Consider the following 26,592-nt stretch of genomic DNA (forward strand, 5'->3'; position numbering starts at 1 on the left):
AATTTTTGAAAGGTTACCTTTAGAATAATTTAATTTAGCTTCTCTTAATTTCCTCTTCAGAGTCCTTTCAGGTTCTGGATCAATTTCAACAAGAGTGCCTTTTTCCCTGTTCCTGCTCATATGAAATAGAAGAAAACAAGAAAAGGAAGAGGAATCCTCTATGTCACAGTATAGAGATTCCTTTATGTTCGTAGAAGAAGAAGGGGGTAGAAGAATGAAGAAGGATGGATTCGGATTTTTGGATGAAGAGAGGTGAAGAGAAGTGTTAGTAATTAAATAATTAAATAGAAGAAGAAAAGAGAAGGGAAATTTCGAAAATAATTTTGAAAAAGAGGTTAGTAATTTTCGAAAATTAAAAGGTATTAAAATTAAAACATGAAACACTTAATTAATTAAAAAGAATTTTTGAAAAGGAGAGAGGTATTTTCGAAAATTAAAGAGGGAAAAGTAGTTAGGTGATTTTGAAAAAGATAAGAAACAAATAAAAAGTTAGTTAGTTGATTGAAAAAGATATTAAAATCAAAATTTGAAAAAGATAAGAAGATAAGAAGTTAGATAAGATATTTTGAAATCAAATTTTGAAAAAGATAAAATTTTTGAAAAAGATAAGATAAAAGATAAAAAAGATTTTTAAGAAAAAGATATTTTGAAAAAGATTTAATTTTTAAAATTACTTAGCTAACAAGAAACTAAAAGATAAGATTCTAGAACTTAAAGATTGAACCTTTCTTAACAAGAAAGTAACAAACTTCAAATTTTTGAACCAATCACATTAATTGTTAGCTAATTTTCGAAAATTAGATGTAAAGATAAGAAAAAGCTTTTGAAAATATTTTGAAAAAGATTTTTGAAATTTTAGAAAAATAGAAAAAAAATGAAAAAGATATAATTTTTGAAAAAGATTTTGAAAAGATAAGATTTTTAAAATTGAAATTTTGACTTGACTTGTAAGAAATAACTAATTTTAAAAATTTTTGACCAAGTCAACCCAAAATTTCGAAAATTTGGAGGGAAATAAGGAAAATATATTTTTTTGATTTTTGAATTTTTAATTATGAAAGAGAAAAACACAAACATGACCCAAAACATGAAAATTTTGGATCAAACACATAATGCATGCAAGAACACTATGAATGTCAAGATGAACACCAAGAACACTTTGAAGATCATGATGAACATCAAGAACATAATTTTGAAAAAAATTTTAATGCGAAGAAAACATGCAAGACACCAAACTTAGAAATCTTTAATGCATGGAAAATATGAATGCCAAGATGCACATGAAAAACAACAAACAACACAAAATAAGAAAACATCAAGATCAAACAAGAAGACTTGTCAAGAACAACTTGAAGATCATGAAGAACACTATGAATGCATGGGATTTTCGAAAAATGCAAGAAAATTTTTTAAAGTATGCAATTGACACCAAACTTAAAAATTAACACAAAGCTCAAACAAGAAACACAAAATATTTTTGGTTTTTATGATTTTATGATTTTTTTTGTATTTTTATTATTATTATTTTTTTTTTCGAAAATATTTTTGGAAAAACGAAAAATAAAAGAAAAATTTTTGAAAAAGATTTTTGAAAAAAAAAATTACCTAATCTGAGCAACAAGATGAACCGTCAGTTGTTCATACTCGAACAATCCCCGGCAACGGCGCCAAAAACTTGGTGGACGAAATTGTGATCCATATTCTTTTGTACTTGTATGAAATCATTATTGGGGCACTAGTTGAATTCACAACTCCGTTCAACTAACCAGCAAGTGTACTGGGTCGTCCAAGTAATACCTTACGTGAGTAAGGGTCGATCCCACAGAGATTGTTGGTATGAAGCAAGCTATGGTTACCTTGTAAATCTCAGTTAGGCAGATTAAATTGGTTTATGGTTTTGAAAATTAATAATAAAAAGAAAATAAAAGGGATAGAAATACTTATGTAAATCAATAGTGAGAATTTTAGATAGGTGTATGGAGATGCTGTGCTCCTCTTGAAACTCTGCTTCACTACTCACTCTTCCTTCAATCCTTCTTACTCCTTTCCATGGCAAGCTGTATGTAGGGCATCACCATCATCGGTGGCTACTTTCAATCCTCTCGGGAAAATGGTCCTATGCGCTGTCACTGCACGGCTAATCGTCTGGAGGCATCACCCTTGGTTGATGGCTACATCCCGTCCTCTCAGTGAAAACGTTCCTATGCTCTGTCACAGCATGGCTAATCATCTGTCGGTTCTCAATCAGGTTGGAATAGAATCCATTGATTCTTTTGCGTTTGTCACTAACGCCCAGCCTTCAGGAGTTTGAAGCTCGTCACAGTCATTCAATACCGGAATCCTACTCGGAATACCACAGACAAGGTTAGACTTTCCGGATTCCCAGGATCCTACTCGGAATACCACAGACAAGGTTAGACTTTCCAGATCCTCATGAATGCCGCCATCTATCTAGCTTATACCACGAAGATTCTGTTGGGGAATCTAAGAGATATGCGCCCGGCCTAAGGTAGAACGGAAGTGGTTGTCAATCACGCGCGTTTATAAGTGAGAATGATGATGAGTGTCACGGATCATCACATTCATCAAGTTAAGTATAACGTATATCTTGGAATAAGAATAAAAGAGAATTGAATAAAAAGTAATAGTGATTGTATTGAAACTTGAGGTACAGCAGAGCTCCACACCCTTAATCTATGGTGTGCAGAAACTCCACTGTTGAAAATACATAAGTAAAAGGTTCAGGCATGGCCGAATGGCCAGCCCCCTTGAGTGATCAAGAGACCAAATAATCAAAGGCTAAACAGTCAAGAGATTAAACTGTCAAAAGATGTCTAATACAATAGTAACTTATCCTATTTATACTAGACTAGCTATTAGGGTTTACATGAGTAAGTAATTGATGCATAAATCCACTTCCGGGGCCCACTTGGTGTATGCTTGGGCTGAGCTTGATCTATCCACGAGCTGAGGCTTTTCTTGGAGTTGAACTTCGAGTTATGACGTGTTTTGGGCGTTCAACTCCGGATCATGACGTTTAACTCCAGACAGCAGCATTACTTGGCGTTCAACGCCAAGTTACGTCGTCAATTTCCAAACAAAGTATGGACTATTACATATTGCTGGAAAGCTCTGGATGTCTACTTTCCAACGCCGTTGAGAGCGCGCCATTTGGAGTTCGGTAGCTCCAGAAAATCCATTTCAAGTGCAGGGAGGTCAGATTCCAACAGCATCAGCAGTCCTTTTGTCAGCCTTTTTCAGAGTTTTGCTCAAGTCCCTCAATTTCAGCCAGAATTTACCTGAAATCACAGAAAAACACACAAACTCATAGTAAAGTCCAGAAATGTGAATTTAACATAAAAACTAATGAAAATATCCCTAAAAGTAGCTCAAACTTACTAAAAACTACCTAAAAATAATGCCAAAAAGCGTATAAATTATCCGCTCATCAACCAGGCAAATGAGAAAGTATTAACTACAATAAAACGCGCAAGAAACTCAAAGAGTCAATTGTTCACCAAAGCCAAAACAAAACGGCTAAACCAAAGTTTTATAACAGAAAAAGAGAATTCACTTCTTGGGTACGTCAACAACTTTGCCATCCTTGATCACCTTGCAGACACCAATCGCTGACGTGTCAAAGTTAGGAGCAACAACCTTGACCTGAGCTTTAAGGGCCTCCTCGGTTGCCAGGATCGCACCTTTCCCCTGCTTGATGACGTCTTTATACTTTGTTTTTAACGCTGCCAATTCAGCCTCCACATCTTGTTTCTCCTTCTCCATCTCGGTCACCCGCTTTTGTGCCGCGCCGACCTGACTCTCTAAAGCCATTTTGCGCTCGACAAGACATGAGACCGTGGTGTCCGACTCTTCCAACTTCTTCTCGGTGGTAGTAACCTTCTTCTCGGCAGCAGTAGCTTTCTTCTCGGCGGCGTCAAGTTTCTCTTTAGATTGGGTCAGCTGCTCCCGGAGAGTCTCAACTTCACTTTTAAGCTCATTATTAGTCTTCCCAACAGATTCCAACCTCCTACGAAGGGATTCCATCCCAGACAGTTCGAACTCGGCTTTCCGAGCTATCACTGCGCCGCGCAAGAGGGTACGATACATCCACCTCGCCTGCCCGACAAGGGATGACTCATGAAAATGCTCTTCAGTACCAGGAATCAGCAGGGAATCTATAAAGTTCCCGGCATCAAAATTCCTCTCCATGACAGTGAGGACCCCCTCAGGACTGGACGACGTCTTCCTTTTCCTTTTGAGGCTAGGGACCTCTTCCACCTCGTCATCGGCATCAGGGTTAGACGTCGAACCCCCAGTGCCGATTGATAAACCTCATTTGTAGGGCTTATCTTATGCTTGATTTAGGGGATTTTATAACCTTTTACCCACATTTATTCAATAAAATAGCATGGTTTTGTATATTCTCCTTTAATTGTGCTTAAGAGTGAAAACATGCTTTTTAGGACCTAAAATAGCTAAATTTAATTCACCTTGATTCTATTAGATGCCTTGATATGTTTGTTAAGTGATTTCAGATTTAGGAGGCAAAGATTGGATCAAGGGAATGAAGAAAAAGCATGTAAAGTTGGAGAACTCATGAAGAAATGATGGAACCAATAAGCTGTCAAGCCTGACCTCTTCGCACTTAATTGACCATAACTTGAGCTACAAAGGTCCAAATGATGCGGTTTTAGTTGGGTTGGAAAGCTAACATCCGGGGCTTCGAAATGATATAAATTTTGCCATATGTTGCTTCGCGTTCAGGGGCGCGCACGCGCACTTTGCGCGCGCGCGCCGATTCTGTCCGTGGCCCACTTTAATGAAATCGTCCCCAGCGGTTTTAGGAGCCTTGTGGGCCCAATCCAACTCATTTCTGATGCTATTTAAGTCAAGTATTGGAGGGGAATCAATATACTTTAGATACTTGTCATCATTAGTCATAATTTAGTTTTAGAAGTAGTTAGAGTTAGAGAGAGAAGCTCTCTCTTCTCTCTAGAATTAGGATTAGGAATTAGGGTTAGATTAGAATCTCATAGTTCTAGGCTTAATTCAAGTCTCTTTCTACTTCTACCTTCAATTGATGATTGCTACACTTTGGTTCTTCTTTCTATCCCTATCCTCTTGTTGTAATTTCTCTTATTTTGTTTCTAGGTTTTGTAATTGAGATATTTTTGTTCTTTTGTTTTCTTTTAATAATGTAATTTGAGATAATTCATGTGATTGTGATGTTGTTGATTGTTGTTTTGTTAATTCTTTGTAATTGTTAGTTGTTGATTCCTTTTATTCTTACAAATAAAAATGCTTTCTTTCATTACCCTCCAAGTGTTTGATGAAATGCTTGAGAGGATGTTAGAGTAGAATTCTATGTTCTTGGCTTGAGAAGGTGACTTAGGATCTCTTGAGTCACTAGTGTCCAATTGATTGATAGTTGATAGCCATTAACTCTAGCCTTCATTAATCCAATTAGTGGGAAGCTAGGATTTATGGACTAGGATTGATATAACTCACTTGACTTTCCTTTGTTAATTGATTTAAGGATGACTAAGTGGGATTAATCCTTACAACTACCATACTTGTGGCTAGTGATAATGATGAAGACCCTTGACAACCAAATCTTGCCAAGACCATTTTGTTAATAAAGTTTTCTTACCATTTACTATTCATGTTTCTCATCTAAAACCCCAAAATAAACAAGTCCGTAACCAATAACAAGAACACTACCCTGCAAGTCCTTTGAGAGATGACCCGAGGTTTAAATACTTCGGTTATTGATTTTAGGGGTTTGCACTTAGTGACAACCAAATTTTTGTATGAAAGGATTTGTGTTGGTTTAGAAACTATACTTGCAACGAGATTTCAATGGTGAAATTCTAAGCCGTCAAAAATTTAATCATCACCGATCACCTCGCGGAAAGGGGAAACGTGAACCGCCTTGTCGCCTTCGATCGAGGCACCTTGAGCTGAGGTGCCGGTCTCGTCGACCACAGCCCCTTGCTCGGAAGCGGCCTTGTCCTCTGGGGGAGCAGCAGATTTCTCGGTAGCAGATTTCTCATTACCTCCCTTGTCGTCACTTGCAACTAGGAAGGTTTGGAACAAGTTAGGGAGACCCGTTATCTCGGCTGACATTCCCACTGTAAAAAGGAAAAGAAGTCAGTTAGTCACAATGAGTTATTAAGAAAAGCAAGAAGCTAGGAGACAAAGAAAGCAAAAATTCCTCACAAATATAGTTTCGACCGGCCTCCCGGTCACCCATGAGGAGGTGAGGATTCACATGATTCCTCCCAAAGACTGCCAACAACACATCGGCAATCCTCCTGTCCACCGCAGACATGCCCTTATAGGACACTTTAACGAAGGCGTTGGACTCTGCCCCGAAGCTCCAATAGGTCGGGATAAGGCGTGCCCCCTCTAATGACAACCAAAAGGGATAACGACCTTTGACCGGACGGACCTTGAAATATTTATCTTTAAATCCATGGTAGGAGTCCTCAAACAGACCAAAAATCCTCCGACCTTGGGCAGACCGGAAGGACATGAACCCCTTCTTATGTTTCCCTTCCTTCGAAGGGTTTGTAAGATTGAAAAAGAAAAGAAAAACATCTACAGACACCGGCAGCTCGAGATATTCACAAACCATCTCGAAGCAGCGGATTGAAGCCCAGCTGTTCGGATGCAACTGCGACGGCGCCACGAAAATCCGACCTAGAAGCGCCATTTGGAAGGCGGAAAACGGAATACGGACTCCCACTTGTGTAAACATGGATTTGTAGAACCAAATCCAGTCGGCAACTCGGGGGGCGTGGAAATTGAGCTCGTACAAGCGCTCATGAGGAGCCGGGACGAAGACGTCGTAATTAGCCTCCTCGTCTGTCCCTCCGCATAGGTACTCATTCTGACGGAACTCGGTGAGCTCCTCCTCACCCATTTGGTTAGGAGAGTCCTTTACATCGGAAACAACCCAGGCGTAGGGGTCATACGCCGCGGGAGAAGGGGAAGCCCGGGAGGCGGTGCGAGCCATACCTACATGGGGGGACCATCCAGTCAGTCTAAGAGGTCGGGTGCTCGGAACGAATACAGAAGTTACCCCCACACTACTCCCTAAGGTTAAACACGATTAAAAACGTAAAGGGTCCAAACAAAACCTACCCTGGAATGGCACCCCTCCCCTAACACGCCTAACCAGCATCGAAAGGCCACATAACAACAAAAACCAAGCAAATACAAGCAACAAGCATGCAAGAACGAAGCAGAAAAAAGAAGAATTCAAGAAATACCTGAATTGGTTGTAAAAGCGAAGAAGGATGAGGGGAGGATGCACGAGGGCACTGCAACGACGCTCTGAAACTTTAGGGAGAGGATAGCAGGAAGATAGAAGAAACAGGAGTATGTAGAAAGTGTAAAAGAGGAAGAAACGAAACTGACTGTTTAAAACTGCCTCCCAGGAAGCGCGAAAAATCTGGGGGCATAAGAGTCTTTACAAACGGGGTTTTTCACCCCATTATGAGCATTTAATGCTCAGTGCGAGGAACGAGGCGACGAAACGGTTGTTTGGGCAACCAACGGATACGCACATAGGGGGCATGTCTCTCCCACGAGCGGCCGACCTGGCGAGGATGAACGAAACATGAAGTAACACGCCATTGATAGCTCCCGCGACTACCACTGGCGCGTGGGGGCACTGTTACGGCCTGGCCCAGGCCACTCACGGGTCGACCCGACCCACTGATGACCCGACCCGAGCGGTCGGGCATATGCAGCTCACTACGCGACCCGGACATGCATCCCTGACAGCTCTCCACTGCAGCTGCGAGGAAGCTTCGAGGAAGGTGGGCCTGTCCTTGTAGGGTCCACCCCTGACACGGTATAAATGGGGAAGGACCTGTCCTTCCCCCAAGGTACGTCACTTTGTCTACCTATCATATTCCCCACCTGCACACTAGCTGACTAGAGCGTCGGAGTGTCTTTGCAGGTGGCACATCCTCCTTCCTTCCACAACGAGAGCTCGGCTACCCGGCAGATCCAAACCCGGCACGATCGCGATTGAAGCGTTATCCACCCTCAAATAACCACCTGACCTGTCCGACAACCGACAACCGAACAAATGTATCTCCAGAAAACAGAATAAATCGATAATCAAACATCACATAATATCAACCGTTATCTATATCTTGTCTTTATAATTTCTACATTAGCAAACTCCTCTTTTGGAACGTTATTGTTATTCCTAGTCTAAGCCACTAATTATTTTCAAAATAGCTTTCAAAGAAGAAAAAAAATTAACTACACTATTTTCTATAAATAATTTTTTTCTACAAAGTTAAATATCAACAATTAATATAATCCGAAGTTCCGAACACAACTTAAAAACCCGCTTTTGAAAACAAGATACAAATGACCACATCATATACATAATAATAAACCCTTGTGCATCCTTTGAATCTTGTGGAAATCAAGTAATTAATTTCGTTGTGATAACTTCATATTTTTCAAAATTTTCTTATAGAATTCTTAACTTCATCAAACAAGCATGCTTTTGCAAATCTCAATAATAAAGCATTTATTTTCTCATGACTTAGTTAAAGTGTGTTAGTTTAACTTTACATTCTTGCAATTAAGACTCAAAACTTTAAGCATTATAATACTTCAATTATTTTCCGAATTCTCCTTTTATTTATAGAAATCAAACTCAGACATTTCTGTATAATTATTTGTAAGAGAAAAGAACTAGAATAAAAAAATTAATCAATTAGAAAATATTATGGCAGAATCTTGGATAGAGATAATTCAATTAAAGGAATTGTAAATAGGAACGGATACAATCACTAAGATTTTGTTTGATTTTGAAAACAGATAACAACAAGATGAAAAGATGAAAAGACACTAAGAACATGATACAAAAAATAGAAACACAATATATTTTGTTTGGTGGTGAACTAAATATAATATAAAATAAATAATAAAAAATTTAAGGGTAAAAAATGTATATGAGCCCAGGGGAGTTTAAAATTACTTAAATCAGCCAAACAAAATTTCGATACATCATTCTACCAAAGAACAAATTAATGTAATTCGAATCAAATACAATTCGAATTAGATTTGTATGTAATTCGAATTGATATAATTCGAATTACTTGAAAGCATTGACAACACGTAATTCGAATCGATATGTCACGAATTATAAACTTAGAGTTTGAATTGTATCAATTCGAATTAGTAGGGAGACGTGCTTTGAAAGGAGTTCGAATCAAGTTGATTCGAATTACTCTATTTTTGAAACTAGTAGTAATTCGAAACGATATAATTCGAATTACTCCCTTTTCTTAACAAATTCTAATAAATTTTTTTAATGAATTTATTTAAATTATACTACAAAAAATATTTTATTCAATGCAAAATAATTTTAAAAAAATAGCTTAAAAATATTTTTTAAATTATTTTGCATAAAATAAAATATTTTTTTGTGGTATAATTTAAATAAATTTATTAAAAAATATTCATGAGCTATCAAGAATGGGCAGAAGAGTATTGTATAAAATTCGAATTGTTCACCGTATAATTTGAATAAGGCTTGGTTTGGTAAAGCTTTTACTTTTTAAGAGTATCTTATGAAAGCTGTCTTTTAAAATACGACTTTTTAAAAGCTACAGCACTTGCGTTTGGTAAAATCACATTAAAAATAATTTTTAATAAGCACAAGTACTATAATTGTGTTTGGTAAAACAGTTTTTAAAAATTAAAAAAATATAATAAACATATTTATAACGAAGAATAATATTTTTTTTCAAATTTTAGAGACCAATAATTTAAATATTTATTTGATTTACTCTCTATATTAATATAAATAGAGTTATCATTAGTCAATAATAAAACTTGTACTGATACGTCTATTACCCATTTATATATATTGACTCACTTATACAAATCACAAAATATGAGACACATATCTCAAGTAAAATTATATGAAGATTGTGTTAGAATTTGTGAGGTTAGGTTGAGAAATTAGAAATATATGAGGATTCCAATGGCAATATAATGACAGAAAATATGTGTGGAAAAATAAATAAAATATATTTTTAATTGTTTTGTATGGAATAAAATATTTTCTTTAATTTCTAAATTATTATTGACTATGTAGAATACTTTATTTAAAATTTGAGTACCTACGTCATTAGAACATTACAAATTTTTATAGTACTCCTAACATTTTTTAAGCCATTTTTTTAAATTATTTTACATAGAATAAAATATTTTTTGTAGTATAATTTAAATAAATATATTAAAAAAATTCATTAGAATTTGTTACGAAAAGGGAGTAATTCGAATCAACTTGATTCGAACTCCCTTCAAAGCAGTCTCCCTACTAATTCGAATTGACACAATTCGAACTCTAAGTTTATAATTCGTGACATATTGATTCGAATTACGTGTTGTCAATACTTTCAATAATTCGAATTATATCAATTCGAATTACATACAAATTTAATTCGAATCGTATTGATTCGAATTACATTAATTTGTTCTTTGGTAGAATGATGTATCAGAATTTTGTTTGGCTGATTTAGGTAATTTTAAACTCTCCTTGGCTCATATACGTTTTTTACCCAAAATTTAATTTACCTTCATTTTTTCTTTCACATAAAATTTAGAATAAAAAAATAATTATAAAAATTAAATAATGATAATAAACAAAATAAACAAAATAAGTTGTGTCTTTATGTTTTTATGTTTGAAAAGATACAAAATATATTAATTTAGTGTCCTAATATACAATATTTATGTTTATGTCTTACTTGCTAAACAAGATTTTGTATCTATGTATCCATCCTATTTTTATAAACAAATGAAGTCTAATTTCTTACTGTTTTGTCGATTTTTAGCAAATCGAAGGTGGTTCGATTCTAATGATTTGGGAGCGAAACCTACTCCTCTTTTTGCAGGTACCAGTTTCTCTATAAGTGTATCAAAGGTCCTCGAATTAGACGAGTATTGAAATGGAAAAAAGTTCAAAAGGTGTAAAAGAAACTTTTGGAAGACAAACTGACTGAAATCAAAAGAAATTTGCAAAGCATTTAAATAAAGCAATAAAAGTGCCTTCGATGGAATCAAAGGACTTTTGACATAAAAATAAAGGTACTGAAATATAAATTTGACAATGAAATTTAAAGATGCTTTAAAGATAAATTGAGAAGGAAAAATAATGTTTGCTGAATTTATAAATTAAAAAGATAAAGATATGTAAGGAACCCTACAGAAATCTAACTCAAACGCAGACTCAGAAATTCGTTGGGATATGAGTGTGCTTGAGTGTATTTCTGAAGAAAAGTTTCCACCATGGTTCCTTAATACTTTCTAATATTCATAGCCCTTTTTCCATAACCGACCATTAATGACATGATGCCCCCTTATGTGCGAAAGTTTGGGTAACGGTTCCCGCTCTTTTGCCCAAACGTGTGACAGTTACTGAAAATCCCTTTAACTCGAAAAACCTTCAATCTTTCTCATTCGAGTAGCTATTCGATTTACCATGTCCACTAAATTCGTGCCAAACAGTTTTCCACTCGATGCCTTCACGTGCATCCCTTTTGATCTTTACTTCCAAAACTGGCATCCAACGCCAGCCTCCTATCTAGTCCAGGCGTCCAGCGCCCAAAGGAGGCGACTAGTGTTGAAACACCCAAAGAGGACTCCCTAGCCAGCGTTCAATGCTCTAGAGGCCTCATAGCATATGGATCTCATCAAAGCTCAGCCCAAACACTCGCCAAGTGGGCCCCAGAAGTAGATTTTAGCACTAAGACTGTTTTACCCCTTTTTGATGTAATCCTTAGTCATTAGTTAGTATTTAAAGACTTTTACACCTCTCATTGAAAGGGGGACGCACACTTTTATGCCATATTTTCGTTTATCATTGTATTTTCTATCAGTATGAGTTGCTAAACCTCCTAGGTTGAGGGGAGAAGCCCTGCTGCGTTTTATGGATTAATAAAAGTATTACTATTTCTCTTCAATCCGTGTTTGATTTAATTCTAAGATGTATTTTCCTTCTTCAACATGATGAATGGGATGACCCATGACAATCATCTTCGTTCTTTACACTGAGACCGTGTGCCTGATAACCACTCGTGTTCTTCTTGGGTTCGTGTGAATACTTAAGTGGAAAGCATTGAACCGCCAGCTTGACTATACATTTCTTATACAGCTAATCCACGACTTCGTTGGGAATTTCTCGAGACACCAGTTCAACCAAGGTGTGGGGAGATTAAGGCCTCTGTGGTAGAGGCTAGAACCAAGGCACATCATCCTCTGATCCGGAAGATTCGACCTTGTCTGTCATGTTTTGAGTAGGATCACCAAAGAGAATGAACTACCGGAGCTTCACCCTCAATCAGAATGGATTCGCACTAACCCTGGGATTCAGATCTGGAGGAGTATTGGCGGCTGCTCAAACCAGCGTCAATCACATATAACCTACCATAGAAGAAATCATTCACAATTGAAGAAGACAGTAATACCATAGTTAATCCAGAAGGACAAAGCATCTCCAAGCCTTAACCACCTTCTTATCATAGTTTACACTACTTCTGAGTTCTGATTACCGTTTTCTTTATTTCCTTTTATGCAATTATACATATCAACCCAGTTTAGATCTCACAAATACCAACAACTCTGCTATTCACGTGACTAAGACCTGTAAGATAACCATAGCTTGCTTCAAACCACAATCCTCATGGGATCGACCCTGACTCACTCAGGTATTACTTGGACGACCCTGTGTACTTGCTAGTTCAGCTGTATGAAGTGTGGGGATTTGTGCACCATTCTGCAACTGCATTTTTATCTTTCACTTTCCTCCTTGTTCATCAATGGCTTCCTCATCTTCTCAAGCTATAGCTCAAGATAAGGGTAAGGGTCCAGCAACCCAACAACCAGCTCCTCTGTCTTTGCACATCTTGAACCAAATCAATGATGAAATCATGGAGACCCTCAACTTCAAATTGACGACCCTAGAATCCTTATCCCCTTCACCGTAAGTGACGAAACTCACTATTTCGTTGGTCCTATTGACAACTTAGAAAGGGCAAACAGGCAGCTTCATTTCTTCCCAAATGCCCAAGAGAAAGATTTACTGATTAGTCAATTCCTCGACATCTTTTTCTTCACCAACCTTAAAACACCATTTAGAAATAACCCTAAAGTCACCCCACGAGGAACTGATTTTATGGCTTAGCATAGACGTCTCACACCAGAGAAAAATGCTACCTGGGGTGCTCTTAGAATTCAAGATCTCCTTCGGTGTTCTCATTTTGCCCCCATCGACACATCTTTGGATGATTGGGGTTGTGACTCATTTCTGGAACAGAACCACCAACAATTTTCACCTTCCCTGTGGGATGATTGGTATGTCACTCCTTGATGTAGCTGCCATCATAGGTCTTCAAATAAGCTCCCCTAAATTTACCTCTGATATGATTCCTGAGCGATCATACAAAATAGGTTCTATGACTTCTTATAGTGAATTTATTGCCCACCATATCGGTGCAGACAATGAACCTGTAACAGATGATGAACATGTGGCATTTTTATTTTATTGGCTAAACGCCATAGTCTTCTGCTCTCGAAGTTTCCAAATGCAGAAGCTTTTTTATCCCCCTGCTGCCTTTTTGCATGAGGGAAAAAATTTAATTTGGCGAAGCTGCTTCTAGGGCACATTTTCGAAGAACTCGGCCAGTTTGTCAATTGCCTTCAAAAGAACTTTCTGATTAGCACAGGTGGTCCTCTCTGGCTTCTCTAACTCTGGTTGAATGCCATTTTTGAAAAATTCATGATAAAACTTGGAGATGGTGCATCTGACAAGCAACACATTGAGGGTTTTCGATTGGCTACTTTCAAGCCACACTTCCCAATGGCTCAATCGGATGAAGATCAATTCTGGGCTGTTTTCTCTCTTTTCCATTCCTGTAAAAACTTCAATAATGATGACCTTAATTTCACTCCATTTTTACGTCGCAATTGTGGTCCTGCCTGGCTTGAACGTCTCCTCTTTTCCAATAATAATCAAGAGAAAGAAATTGCCAAAAGGATTTGGGCAAACTTATTGGCTGTCCAAGTGATCCCAACAGGGCTGCCACAGTACAAAAAAGAGCGTTTCAAGGCCACTTTTTATGATCCCCATTATGCAGCCAGACAACTAGGTTTTTCTCAGGCTATTCCAACTCCACTCCCTAAAGACAGCAAGCCTCTTTGCCATGTCACCCTGGTTTCGAAGGAAGCACTCAACGCCTAGCTCTCTTTAAACGAACAACAAAAAATAGGCTACCAACATCTCGTTTATGAACGTAGTTTGTTTATTACCAAATCTTGCTTTGATTGGTGGACTACATACTACTCTAAGTATAGTCGCACCTTTGAGGAGATTAAGAATTCTGCCACTCGAATTGCATCTGCTGCTGAAGGCTCTCCAAAAAAGTCTTTGAAAAGAAAAACTGAAACCACTGCATCTTCGAGGCAACCTTTGAGAAAAAGTCAACGGACTCCCACGAGAACTTCCAGAAGGGTATATAGTTCAATTGAATTCTTCAAAATTACATTTGTTTGAACCTGTCTTGATCTCAATTCTTTTCTCAGTTACAGGTACGATCATCAAGTGAAAGCTCTTATAAAGCTAATGAACCTTCAATTCAAAATCTTCCTGCTACCTCTCGAGACTCGGATAATGATGATAAAGCTAACCCAGCTTCTCAATTGATTCGAAGAAAAAAACAACCCATTCTAGTAAACCTATTTTGTCTTTTCAAGTATATTAAATCTATTGAACTATGCCCAATAATTTTATGTGCTTATTTTAGCCTGAGACCGCTGCTCAATCAACTTCTTCTTCTCTTGCCCCTGATCAATCCACACAACAAAATCAGCCAAGGCCAGAACAACAATGATCTCATTCATCAGCCCAAGCCATTGTATCTGCTGAACCCTTTCGGGTGGTTCCCTCAATTTTGACTAAAACACAAGTGGTTGATTTATTAGAAGAACAACATTCACCATCTCAAACTGCGAACATCAAACACTCTCTTTCACCAGTTCAGGTTAGGGCTTCTACTAGATCCCAAGTGGCCCCTGACTCTGACTCTCCTTCTTGAATTCCAGAATCCAATTCCAATTCACCTTCTCGAGTGCCAGAAACCATTACTCCTGGATCCGATTCACCCACCCGAATTCCAGAAACTGCCTCTTCACCACAAAAATCGTTTTGTCCACCCAGGGATGCTGGACTTTCAACTCCTCATGACTTGGAACCACCTTCTAGAACTCTTGGGATGATCCCCCAACCAAATAATAATGATCTAATTGGGTTGATTAATGTCTTGAACCAACTTGTTTAAGAAGATAAGGTGCCCATTTCATTTTAATCCCAGCCTGATGAGAACTACATATTCCTTCATGAACTTCTCCTAAAGCAGTTTTTTTATCTACTTGACTTAAGCCTATTGAAAAGCTCCCGTCAATTCCTTTCTTATACAGCTCATTAGCCATCAAGACAAAATTCATTGCTCACAATTTTGTCTTTCTATTGACTTGAGTACTAGGATTCCTCAAATACTCAGCAATGGATTTTCTCCAATCATCGTCTTCCCATTCATCCACACGCAAAACCTCTCTTTCATCTACAGGCACTAATATTTGACGAATATTTGCTAACTTTCTTAGTGTTTCTGGGCCTATTCTATATCTTGAAACTATTTGGGCCAACTCGTTAGCAATTTCATTCTGGATCCTCAGGATATGGACCAATGAAACTTTTCGAAAGGAAGTTAGCAACTCTCAAGCCGTTGCCAAATATTTTTGCAACTGCTCATTGTTGCACTTGAACTTTTTCGATAACTGTTTCAAGACCAATTGGAAATCTCCTAATATCTAGACTTCCAAATTCCCTTTTCCAATCAAAATTTCAAGGCCTAAAATTAAAGCTTCATATTTTGCCATATTATTTGAGCAAGGATATTTTAGCTCAAACAGAAATTTTGATGGAATTCATTCTGGTGAAATAATGAGAATTCCTACCTCTACACCATCTTTGTGCTTTGATCCATCGAAATATAACTTCCAGTAATCGACTTTAATGTCAAGAACATTTGTCCCCTGGTCATTTAGATTTTTCAAATTATCAATTAAAAAATCTGTAATGACCTGACCTTTCACAGCCTTTGCTGGAACGTATTGTAAATCGAACTCTGTCAAAGCTAACATCCACTTCCCAAACAACCTCGTAACTAGGGGTGGCAAGCGGGAAAGCCCGCTCCGTCCCGCCAGAAGCCTGCCTTTTGGCGGGTTGGCCCGCTCTGCCCCGCCTAGTGAGGCGGTCCCAGAATCCTAGCCCGCCCCGCCTAACGGGGGGCTGGCGGGCTGGCGGGCCGGCGGGCTAAGCCCGCCAAATAACCTCTTTTTTTTTACTTTTAACTATTAGATAATATATATAAAGGTATAAAAAATCTTTTCTATTTTTTACTTTTAACTATTATAATTTCTAAAACTATAAACAAATTATAATTTTTATATTCACAAACATTAAAGTCTTTGTCATTATACATATTTAATAAATAAAATTATAAACCAAGTTTTCATCCAAAACATAATTATAAATATTGTTCCCAAAGCAAAATAAACATAATCCAAAACATAATTATAAATATTGTCTCTAAAACAAAATACATATAATCCAAAATACTCAATTTTCATCTTCATTCTCTTGTAAGTTTGGTTGGGGGAAGTTGGATTTTGGTAAAAAAATTGTAAAAATACGCCTTGCTAAAAAATTCTAAGTCCGGCGGGAAAACCCGCCCCGCCCCGCCAAAACCCGCAGTTTAAGCGGTGCGGGTTAGGCGGGCTTTTACTATTTGGCGGTCCCAATTTTTTAGCCCAGCTCGCCTTTTTTGACGGGTTACGTGGGCCGGCCAGGCGAGTTTAGGCCCGTTTGTCACCCCTACTCGTAACATTGGAGAACTCAACATATATTTGACAAGGTCAATTTGTGCAATAATTTTCACAGGCTTGGCCACCATATAACACTTTAATTTCATGCACGCATAGTATAAGGACAAACACAATCTTTCTATTGGTGAATATCTTGTCTCGATATCGGTCAATACTCGACTATGGTAATAAATGGCCCGTTCATGTCTATTCTCATCATCTTGGGCTAATATACACCCAATCGTGTTTGTAGATACAGCAATGTACATTTTCAAGGGCTCATGTGGGCAAACGTTCGCCATTATCGGAGCTTTGGACAAATAAGCCTTTATTGACTCGAAAGTTTATTGATGCTCATTTGTCCATTCAAACTATGAATCATTCCTTAGTTTTACTAAAGGTGCAAACACTTGAGTTCGGCCAGAAAGATTCGATATGAACCTTTGAAGATAATTCACTTTTCTCAGGAACGATTGCACTTCTTTTTTCGACTTAGGAGAAGACAATGCTAAAATTGCATCAGCCTTATTCTTATCGATTGCAATTCCCTTTTTATGAACAACAAAACTTAGGAAGTTCCCTCCCAACACTCCAAAGGTGCATTTCAAAGGATTCATTTTTAATCCTTTCCTTCGCATAGTAATGAACGCCTTTCTCAAATTATCAATGTGCTGATTCACCGAATTCGACTTGACCATGACATCATCAATATATACCTCTATAAATTTTCTAATATACTCATGGAATATAACATTCATTGTCCGTTGGTAAGTTGCACCAGCATTTTTTAAGCCGGATGGCATAACCACCCATTCATAAGTGCCTAAAGCCCCGGGGCAACGAAAAATAGTTTTGGACACATCATCTTCTGTGATGAAGATTTGCTTATATCCTGAATAACTGTTCATAAAACTTAAAATTTCATTTTCTGCTGCAGAATCGATCAGCATGTCTGCCATGGGCATAAAATATTCATCCTTCGGAATGGTATTATTCAGATCCTTAAATCAATACATACCCTTAATTTCTCATTCTTTTTCATAACAGGAACAATATTCGAAACCCATTCAACATAACCTACAGTTTGAATAAACTTTTCTTTAATTAACCGTTCTATTTCTTCCTTAATCTTTTGATTAATTTCTGGAGCAAAACGCCAAGGGGTTTGCTTCACAGGTCGAGCATTCAAATTTAATGCTAATCGATGTTCTACAAGAGAACGATCAAGACCAGGCATCTCATGATAATCCCAAACAAAACAATCTTTAAAATCATGTAAAAGATGGAACAATTTAGTTCGAAAAGGATCTGCAAGACCCTTACAAATGTAGGTAATTCAAACATCATTGGCAGATCCCAAATTAATGTCCTCTAGAGGATCTTAGGATTCAAAGCCTTTTGCATGGTCATCATCTTTTACTGAATACTTTTCAAAACCCAAAGGCTCTAAATAATAGATGCAATCAAAAGAGAAATCAACAGATTCATTAAGAATAGAATGAACTTGATCCTTTGCTAGATTAACAATAGCTTCATTTTCAATACAATGAACTTCTACTATTTCATCAACAGTTTGACTGATAACATCATTCAAATTACAAAAAGAAAAAGAACTTAAACCATGACTAAATTCGATTAAAGACATCAAATCTTTCCAATGAAAAGAAGAAGAAATTACATTCCTAAGTGATTCGACTTCATCAGGAGAATCATCTTTATTTTCTACTGAAAGGAAATTACTTATATATTTATTTAAAGTTACTAGGTAATCCGAGACATCTTGTGCATGTTCCATTGAGCAACGTCTTGAATTCCTTCTAAGACAAACAGTCCCAACCAGTTGGAGGCATAGTTAGGTACGGATGACGTAGTTTCACCGTTAAACCTTCCGAAGACAAATAGTAGCCCTCACAGTTGAAAGAATTTAACACCCTGTCAACATTCAAAGGCTTCAGTTTCAAACTATATACTCTGAAATTGACATGTAGCTGTTCGACATACAGACTCGAATCAGCCTTAACAATTTCAGGCTTTCCATCTTTTGTCCAAAGGAGGACACTCTGATGCACAGTAGATGGTATAGCTCCAACCCCGTGAATCCAGTCCCGGCCTAATAAGGCATTATAGCTTGCTTTCGAAGGCACCACCATGAAAAAGTGTTTCGATCAGAAGATCCTACCTTCACCCCCAAGGTAACCAGACTTTTAGCAGGAGTAGAAGCACCACTAAAATCTATCACAATAATATTAGTATGAACCAAATCATCAGGATACTTGCCAACCTTCATCAGTATCTTTTCCGACAAAAGACTTATAGCTTCTCCGCCATCAATTAAAACTTTATTTACCTTAATCCCACTCATAGTTGCAGTAATATGAAGTGAGCAGAGATGTGACTTTTGTTTTTCAAAAGGCCTAAAAAAATATCCCGGTTCATCCTCAAATCGAATGAACGAAAAAGCCTCTTCATCATCCATATTATAATCATCTTCAGGATCACCTTCATACTCACCCAAGTACTCAGTCGGGATAATTGAAATAGTCGCAATAATCTCAACATCTTCTTCTTCAAAATACTCTTCATTTAAGTCAGCATCCTTGTCTTTGTCAACACCTGAAGTGCTAACTACTGCTTTGCCTTTATCCAACTTTGTAGGTGAAGGAATACCCTTTGGATATGTTTCACCATCGGACGGAAAGACTATTCGAAAGTGCACCGAAGGCGTTACCCCCTTGCCTTTATTAGTTTGAGGCTTCTTTGTTTGTTGTTGATTCCTTCTTCCTCTACCCCTTGGGTATCCCCTAGCTCAGCCACGATAGTAGGGACACTGGCCTTGAGAAGGTCCTCGATGTCCCCACTGTGGGTTCTGCCTATATTGAGCATCTCGATTCTGAAATTCTTGACAATTTTGAATCCATTAAACTTCTATAGCCTGAGAATGGCTTATTGGTGCACTAGCATTTTGTTGAAGAGCCTTGGAGCTTTGTCCTTCTACTCGTCGAATTGGTTGCTTTTGACGAGCCTGCTCCTCTCTATGAGCTAGTTCTTTCTTCATTCTTTCTTTCTCAAATATCCCTGAAGCTTCAGCGTCAAACACAACATTGCATCAAGGACACAGAGATACGTCCCGATCATTAAGCTTTTGCTGCATCAAGAAATCCAACAAACCGACTCCCACACGAGGGTATACAGATCGGATTTGTGATTCGAAATCACCCAAAGCCACATTGAAATCATACGACATTCCAACCATATTCACACCAAAATATGGCTCAGCAAAACTGGCTTCAGCATCAAAAGGATTAGAATCAACCTTCATTTCTTTTTTCCCATCATCAAACTTCAAACGCCCTTCCATAATGGCCTCCTGTATAAGATCCCTGAAACAAACATAGTTGTTAGTCGAATGACTAGTTGCTTAATGAAATTTACAATAAGGTTTCCCTTTTAAATCTTTCACCGAAAGTAAAATTCTACTTCCAGGCAAAATTAACTGTTTATCTTTAAGCAACACATCGAAAATCTGGTCAGATTTCGAGATTAAAACTATCTCTCTTTCCACTCTTTAGTTTTGAATCATTCGACTTCTCATTACTAGGGAGCTTTTTAAGCAAAGAACAAACATACAGAGGACCCTTCTTAAGTTTGGCAAAATCAACATCTGCCTCTAAATCGGACTCCTCCTCCGAGGATTCCATGGCCACATAAGCAACCTTTTCCTTTCGAGTAAAAGGTCTACTCTTTAGCCTCTTTTCATTCTCATATTTCTCTTTTTCCTTCCTCAGAAGTTCGGCCTAACAAACCTTTTTAGCCAAATGAGCTAAGTCAGGAATATGCACATTAAGCAATTTTTGACGCATATAAAATGCTAATCCCATAACTGCTATTTTGACCACTTCACTCTCAAGCAATGACATATAACATCTACTTCTAGCATTTTTGAAACGTATCATATAATCATCGATGGTTTCACCATCTTCTCGTTTCAAAGCTACTAGATCAGTAATTGCTACGTTCAATTCCCCTCAATAAAATTGGGCATGAAAAGCAGTTCCCAACTGAGCTCAAGTTGTTATCAAATTTGGTCTAAGATTCGAAAACCAAGTAAATGTATTCTTCTTTAATGAAGAAGGAAAAAAAACTTAATTTTCAAATTCTCATCATTATCTAGATTCCCAATCTCGACCAAATATCGAGCAACATGTTCAGTGGTCGATTCTCCAACTTTTCCCGCAAATTTTATAATTATTTTTGGGTTTTTTACACCTCTTAGTACTTCGGCCATTTGAACAACTTGAGGAAAAGCAGCTACAAAATGGGATCGATTCATGAACCTGACATTCAAACCGACTCTATTAAGCACATCTTTCACAATTCTTGTAACTTGATAACGTTCACCACCCTGGTTAGTGCATAATTGGGCCATAACGTCATCTGCATTTTGACCACGCACTACCACAAATATGGGCTTTAGCAACGCCAAAATTTGTAACGCCTTAAAATCGTTCTTTTAGATGGTTTTAGAGAACAGTTTTTTAAACTGTTGCTGCTGAAGTTCAATTTTTCATTACGTTATAACAACAAAATAAAACCATTCTCTTTGACTATTTTAAAGAACGGTTTTATAACCGTTACAGTGATTTATTTTTAGGCAACGGTTTTTTCTTGTTGTTTAAATATTTGTACAAAGGATACACATAAAAATCGTTGCCAATATTGTAACACTTTAAAACCGTTCTATTAGATGATCTTAGAGAACGGTTTTTATAACGTTGCTGTTAAAGTTCAATTTTTCACTACGTTATAACAACAAAATAAAAGCGTTCTCTTTGACTATCTTAAAGAACGGTTTTATAACCGTTACATCAATTATTTTATGAAGAAATAATTTTCTAATGTTGTTTAAATAATTTAACAAATAATAGCTTTTATTCCATTCAACTCCCGCTCTAAAATTTAACATATAATATTTTTTTACACTTAAAGAAAAACCCAAAAAAAATATACAACCTTAACGCAGACTTCCCACTCGTTCTTTTTCCCTCCCTCTAGCGAACCCTAACCCACCACTATTCATCATCTTCCCTCCCTCTACTAGCGAGCCTTAACCGATTACCATAACCCACTATTCATCATCGTACGTTAGCTATCATCGCATAACTTCACGCAGTCCTCACCATACCATCGAGTCCCAACCCACCTTAATATGAACTCTTTATTTTTAGAAATTAATCAATTAAGAATAATTAAATTAGTTTTATTAATATTTAGAGTTAAAGCTAACTAATATTCTTGTGAAATTTTTATAATTGGTTATTTCATATAATTTAAAATTAAAAATTCAGTAATAGAAGAACTATATAATTTAATTTAAGTCATTTCTATTATGAATAAATTAGATTTATTTTATTAATTTGAGTTCTTAAAAAATTAATTTATTAAAAATAATTAAATTAATTTTTATATTATATAAATTGAAATTAAAAATTTGATAATAAAAAGATAATAATAAATTATATCATTTAATTTAAATAATTAATATTTTTTAGTTTAAACTGTATTTCACAAAAATAATTAATATATTTATTTTATAATTTAAAATTAAAAATAATTATTTAAACCTATTGATATATTAATAAACAAAATTTTATATTCTAAAAATAATTTTTATAATATTATATTTAAATTTTAAATTATTATTCTATTTTAAATAATTTATAAAATTATTATATTACTCGTATATATTTTATTCTAACTCTAAATTTCCAAATAAAATCCTAATTTAACAATTCCTAACCCTAACATAATGTAAACAGATAGAGTCACATACAGAAGGGGAATACGAGAGAAGGGGAAACAGAGAGGGGGAAAACGAGAGAAGAGGGAGAGCTCAAAGGAGGGGGGGATCAGAGAACGGGCAGGAGAGGGGAAGGGAGAGCGCTGCCGGTGGTGACCACAGCCACCGTCGCCGTTGACCTTTAGGGGAAAACGAGAGTGAGAGAGAGACACACATAGAACGCGCGACACGAGGAAGAGAAGCAGCTCGTCTTCGTTGCTGCCGTCGCCGCGCCATGCCGCCAGTGCCGTTCCTTGCCACCGCTGCCGGTGGAAGTAACCAAACAAGGATAGGAGGTCGCTGTTGATGCTGCCGCAGAGAGGAAGGAAGGGACGCGTGTGAGAAAGTGACGCAACAGAGGAGGAGCCGTTCCTCTGCCGCCGCCGGAATTCCTGGTCGTCGCCGCCGTCGTTCATGGTGAGTTGGTTGTGCCCTAGCTACCAGAACCACCATTTCTGAACTTTTATTGCTCTGTAACAATCCTATAGCTCAGGCAAGTCAACTTTTTGTTGTGAATCCTTTTTTCAAATTGTGTTCTGTGTAGCTTGTAGACTGGTTATAGTTATTGCTATTTTCATTGTGAATTTAAGATGATTCATTGTTATCCTTTCATTGTGAATTTAAGATGATTCATTGTTATCTGTATGAATTTAAGATGATTCATATATTTATTCTTGTATTGATTACTATACATAATCCGAAAAGATAATTTAGACTAGCTTTGAGTGATAGGCAAATGTCAAAAAGGAATTTTAACGCATAACCAAAGGGAGATCAATTGATCAAATTAAAGCATACAAAAGTATATAGTACTAATCATTGGCACTATAATCCCCTGTAGTTTAGGATCAAACCAAACTTATCTTAAGTACAAAAGTCATTTATGTTTGATAAGAAAGTTATGCATTTACAAGATAAGATTACCAGCCTCATCCCTATCAGCTAAGGAAAGGAAGATCATGTTATACATATACTGTATATGGCACTAATTATATTTGGAGATAGTTCATGTAAAAGAAAATAAGGATCATGAAAAAGTAAGAACAGTAGTGGCATATAACAGAGTTCAAGAGGAAGAAAGAAATTGGCTTTGTAGCACAGAGAAAAATGTTACATAAAAGGACTTTTTATATTATTAGGGGGTCATTTAGTTTTATTTTATACATAGTAATGGTAGTTCTTAAAGTTATATATAGAAGTGAATTATGGATATATTTCATCGGAGATAAAAGGTAAAAAAGGATTAAATAAGAGGTTGTAGTTGAAGCTAGCATTCAGTTATTATTTTCATGTGTTAATTAATAGTTTGAATAAAAAGAAAACCTTAATAACTTTTTTAGTCATCAAGTCACTTAATTAGGGAAAATAAATTCAAGACAAGTTGAATATATATATTCTCTTCTTAAGCAAAAAAAAAAAGTAAAATCATATAAATAATTGTTCATTACTATTAGTGTTGTATGTATTGTGTTCCTTTTTACTACTTTTCTTCATTTCTTTTTCCAAAGTCGAATCCATGTGTTTTGGTACAAATTAAAGAATATGCGGTATAGACTTTAGTCATGGTTGATGGATGGAAGACCCGCATACTGCGCTTTTAGCTATCACATCACCAGTGATAACTTGTGAACAAGTTCAACTCTACAATCATTCATTCATTCATTCATTCATGTCACTCCCTTTCTTTCTCTCCACCAACTAAATGCACTACACTCTTAATTTCCCTTCCAGCAGCCTCTTAAGTAGAGTGCTATGTATATTTACAGCAGCCTCCTAAGTAGACCAATCCATCTTAAATTCATTGTTATATTCAATTATCCTTTTTTGTGAATTTACTTGCATATTTCATCCACTTGTCTTATATAAACAATGGACTAACTGGTAAAAGTTGGCATTCATATTGTTCAGAAGAAAATTGAGAATCAAGGAAAGCATCTTTGTTTAGTAGTATATGGCTCGCTGCCACCAGAAACTCGAACAAGGCAGGTGTGGACTCTTACCTAAGTTTTAATTTCCCTGTTGCCTTTCAGTTGTTTCATGGAAATCTGATATTTGAATTTAAAGTTTTACTCTCTCTTTCCATACAAAAATTTATGCTATTTGTTTCCTTATTTCAAAAACTTCACGTGTGTCAATAATTGACAATAAATATCATGCTAACCAAAATCAGTTGTGGTCCAGTGTTATTTATAATGGATTGTATTTGGATGCCAACCCTTAAGAATTTTCTGAGTTGAAATTTTAATTAGGACTTCAGGCAAGCATGTTCAATGATGCAACAAGTGAGTTTGATGTTCTAGTGGCCAGTGATGCCATCGGAATGGGTCTTAATTTAAACATATCTAGGATCATATTTTCAACGTTGAAGAAGTTTGATGGTTTTGAATTTTGGGACTTGACTGTATCTTAAATAAAACAGAGTGCAGGTAACACAAGATTCAACTAAGTAGATAGACACCTTTTTGAAAAAAAAAATAAAGTCAAGAATTGTATTTTATGTTATGTTTTTAGAAATTAATCAAATTATATTTTTATATTCTATTCAAATTTGGAGACTTTGATATTTGAATCTTATTTTTTTCCTGGGTTTTTGCATGCATATTATTGTAGGGAGAGTTTGTAGATATGGGTCAAATTTTCCTGTTGGAGAAGTAACACGCATAGATGCAGAGGATCTACCCTTGCTTAATTCATCTTTAAACTCCCAATCACCCACTTTAAAGGTAACTTGACTTTAATCACCCTATATGTATGTGTTCCTAGACCAAAAAAGTTGATGAAGAAGAAAAAATGAACAAGAAGACTCACTTTAAGTATGACTTTATGTCAAGCCTTTTGTTGATAACTTGATATGAATAAATTTCATTTCAAGACTTCTATTTTGATGATTTATGTTTTAACACTTAATCTGATGTAGTGTGCTGGATTACTTCCTACTTCACACTTTTGCTATTTTTTGTTTTATTTACAGGAAAACCATGTTGAAGGGAAAAATGAACTTAATTAAGGTCATAAATTTTGAAGAGCAAATGTTAGCTAGTAAAAGTCATGAACTTGTAGCATGATGACGATAAACCTACTTGCTACTTAGCTATTTCAACTCTCTTTTGTTATTGGATTTTTTACAAAATTAGGTGATATAATTCGAGGTTGTTATGACTTAGGCTAGTACTATAGTATTTTTAAAAACGATGATGATAATTAAAAGTAGTTACGACTTAGACTAGTATTATGGTATTTTGCAATGATGATATAATGTGATTGTGGATCTTATGTAATACTTTATAAATCAAATTTGATGGTAAATGTTCAATTAGTTTTCTTTAGTAATTTGATTCAAATAGTTAGAGTTATTTATTGATATTAAATTAAAAAAAAAGTTGAAACTAATTTCATTCATTAGAAAACTATTATAAATAAAAAATTATATATTACAAAAACTATTGTCAAAGGTCACAAAAGGCAATGGTGTTAAAACCGTTGTCAAAGACGACTACAAAATTGCAATGGTATTAAAGCCGTTGCCAAAAAATGACACCGATAGTAACGTTTTAAAACCGTTGGCTTTGTGAATAACAAAACGACAACAATTTAAAACCGTTGCCTATTTAGAATAGTTCTAAACCGTTGCCTATTCAGTAACGGTTTTAAACCGTTCTTTAAAAATTTCTTTCAAAACTGTTGTCTATGTCAATAAGTATGGCAACGGTTTTTTTGTTACCGTTGTCTTAGATAAAAAACCATTGCCTATGAGCATTGGCAACGGCCGCATATACCACAGGTCAAAACCG

The 26,592-nt window shown here is 36.3% G+C and overlaps 1 long non-coding RNA gene across 2 annotated transcripts; it reads left to right on the forward strand.

Moving 5' to 3' along the window:
* The first annotated feature begins 22,732 nt into the window (after positions 1-22,732).
* Positions 22,733-26,131, forward strand: LOC140183778 (uncharacterized). 2 transcript variants are annotated; one of them, XR_011879832.1, is made up of 4 exons: positions 22,733-23,294; positions 24,710-24,787; positions 25,412-25,524; positions 25,773-26,131. It is a non-coding gene; the product is annotated as an uncharacterized lncRNA (long non-coding RNA). The 2 variants fall into 2 exon arrangements; XR_011879831.1 differs by having other exon boundaries at positions 22,754-23,218.
* The last annotated feature ends 461 nt before the right edge of the window (positions 26,132-26,592 follow it).

The sequence above is a fragment of the Arachis hypogaea genome, chromosome 3 (genome assembly GCF_003086295.3).
Source record: "Arachis hypogaea cultivar Tifrunner chromosome 3, arahy.Tifrunner.gnm2.J5K5, whole genome shotgun sequence".
NCBI lineage: Eukaryota > Viridiplantae > Streptophyta > Magnoliopsida > Fabales > Fabaceae > Arachis > Arachis hypogaea.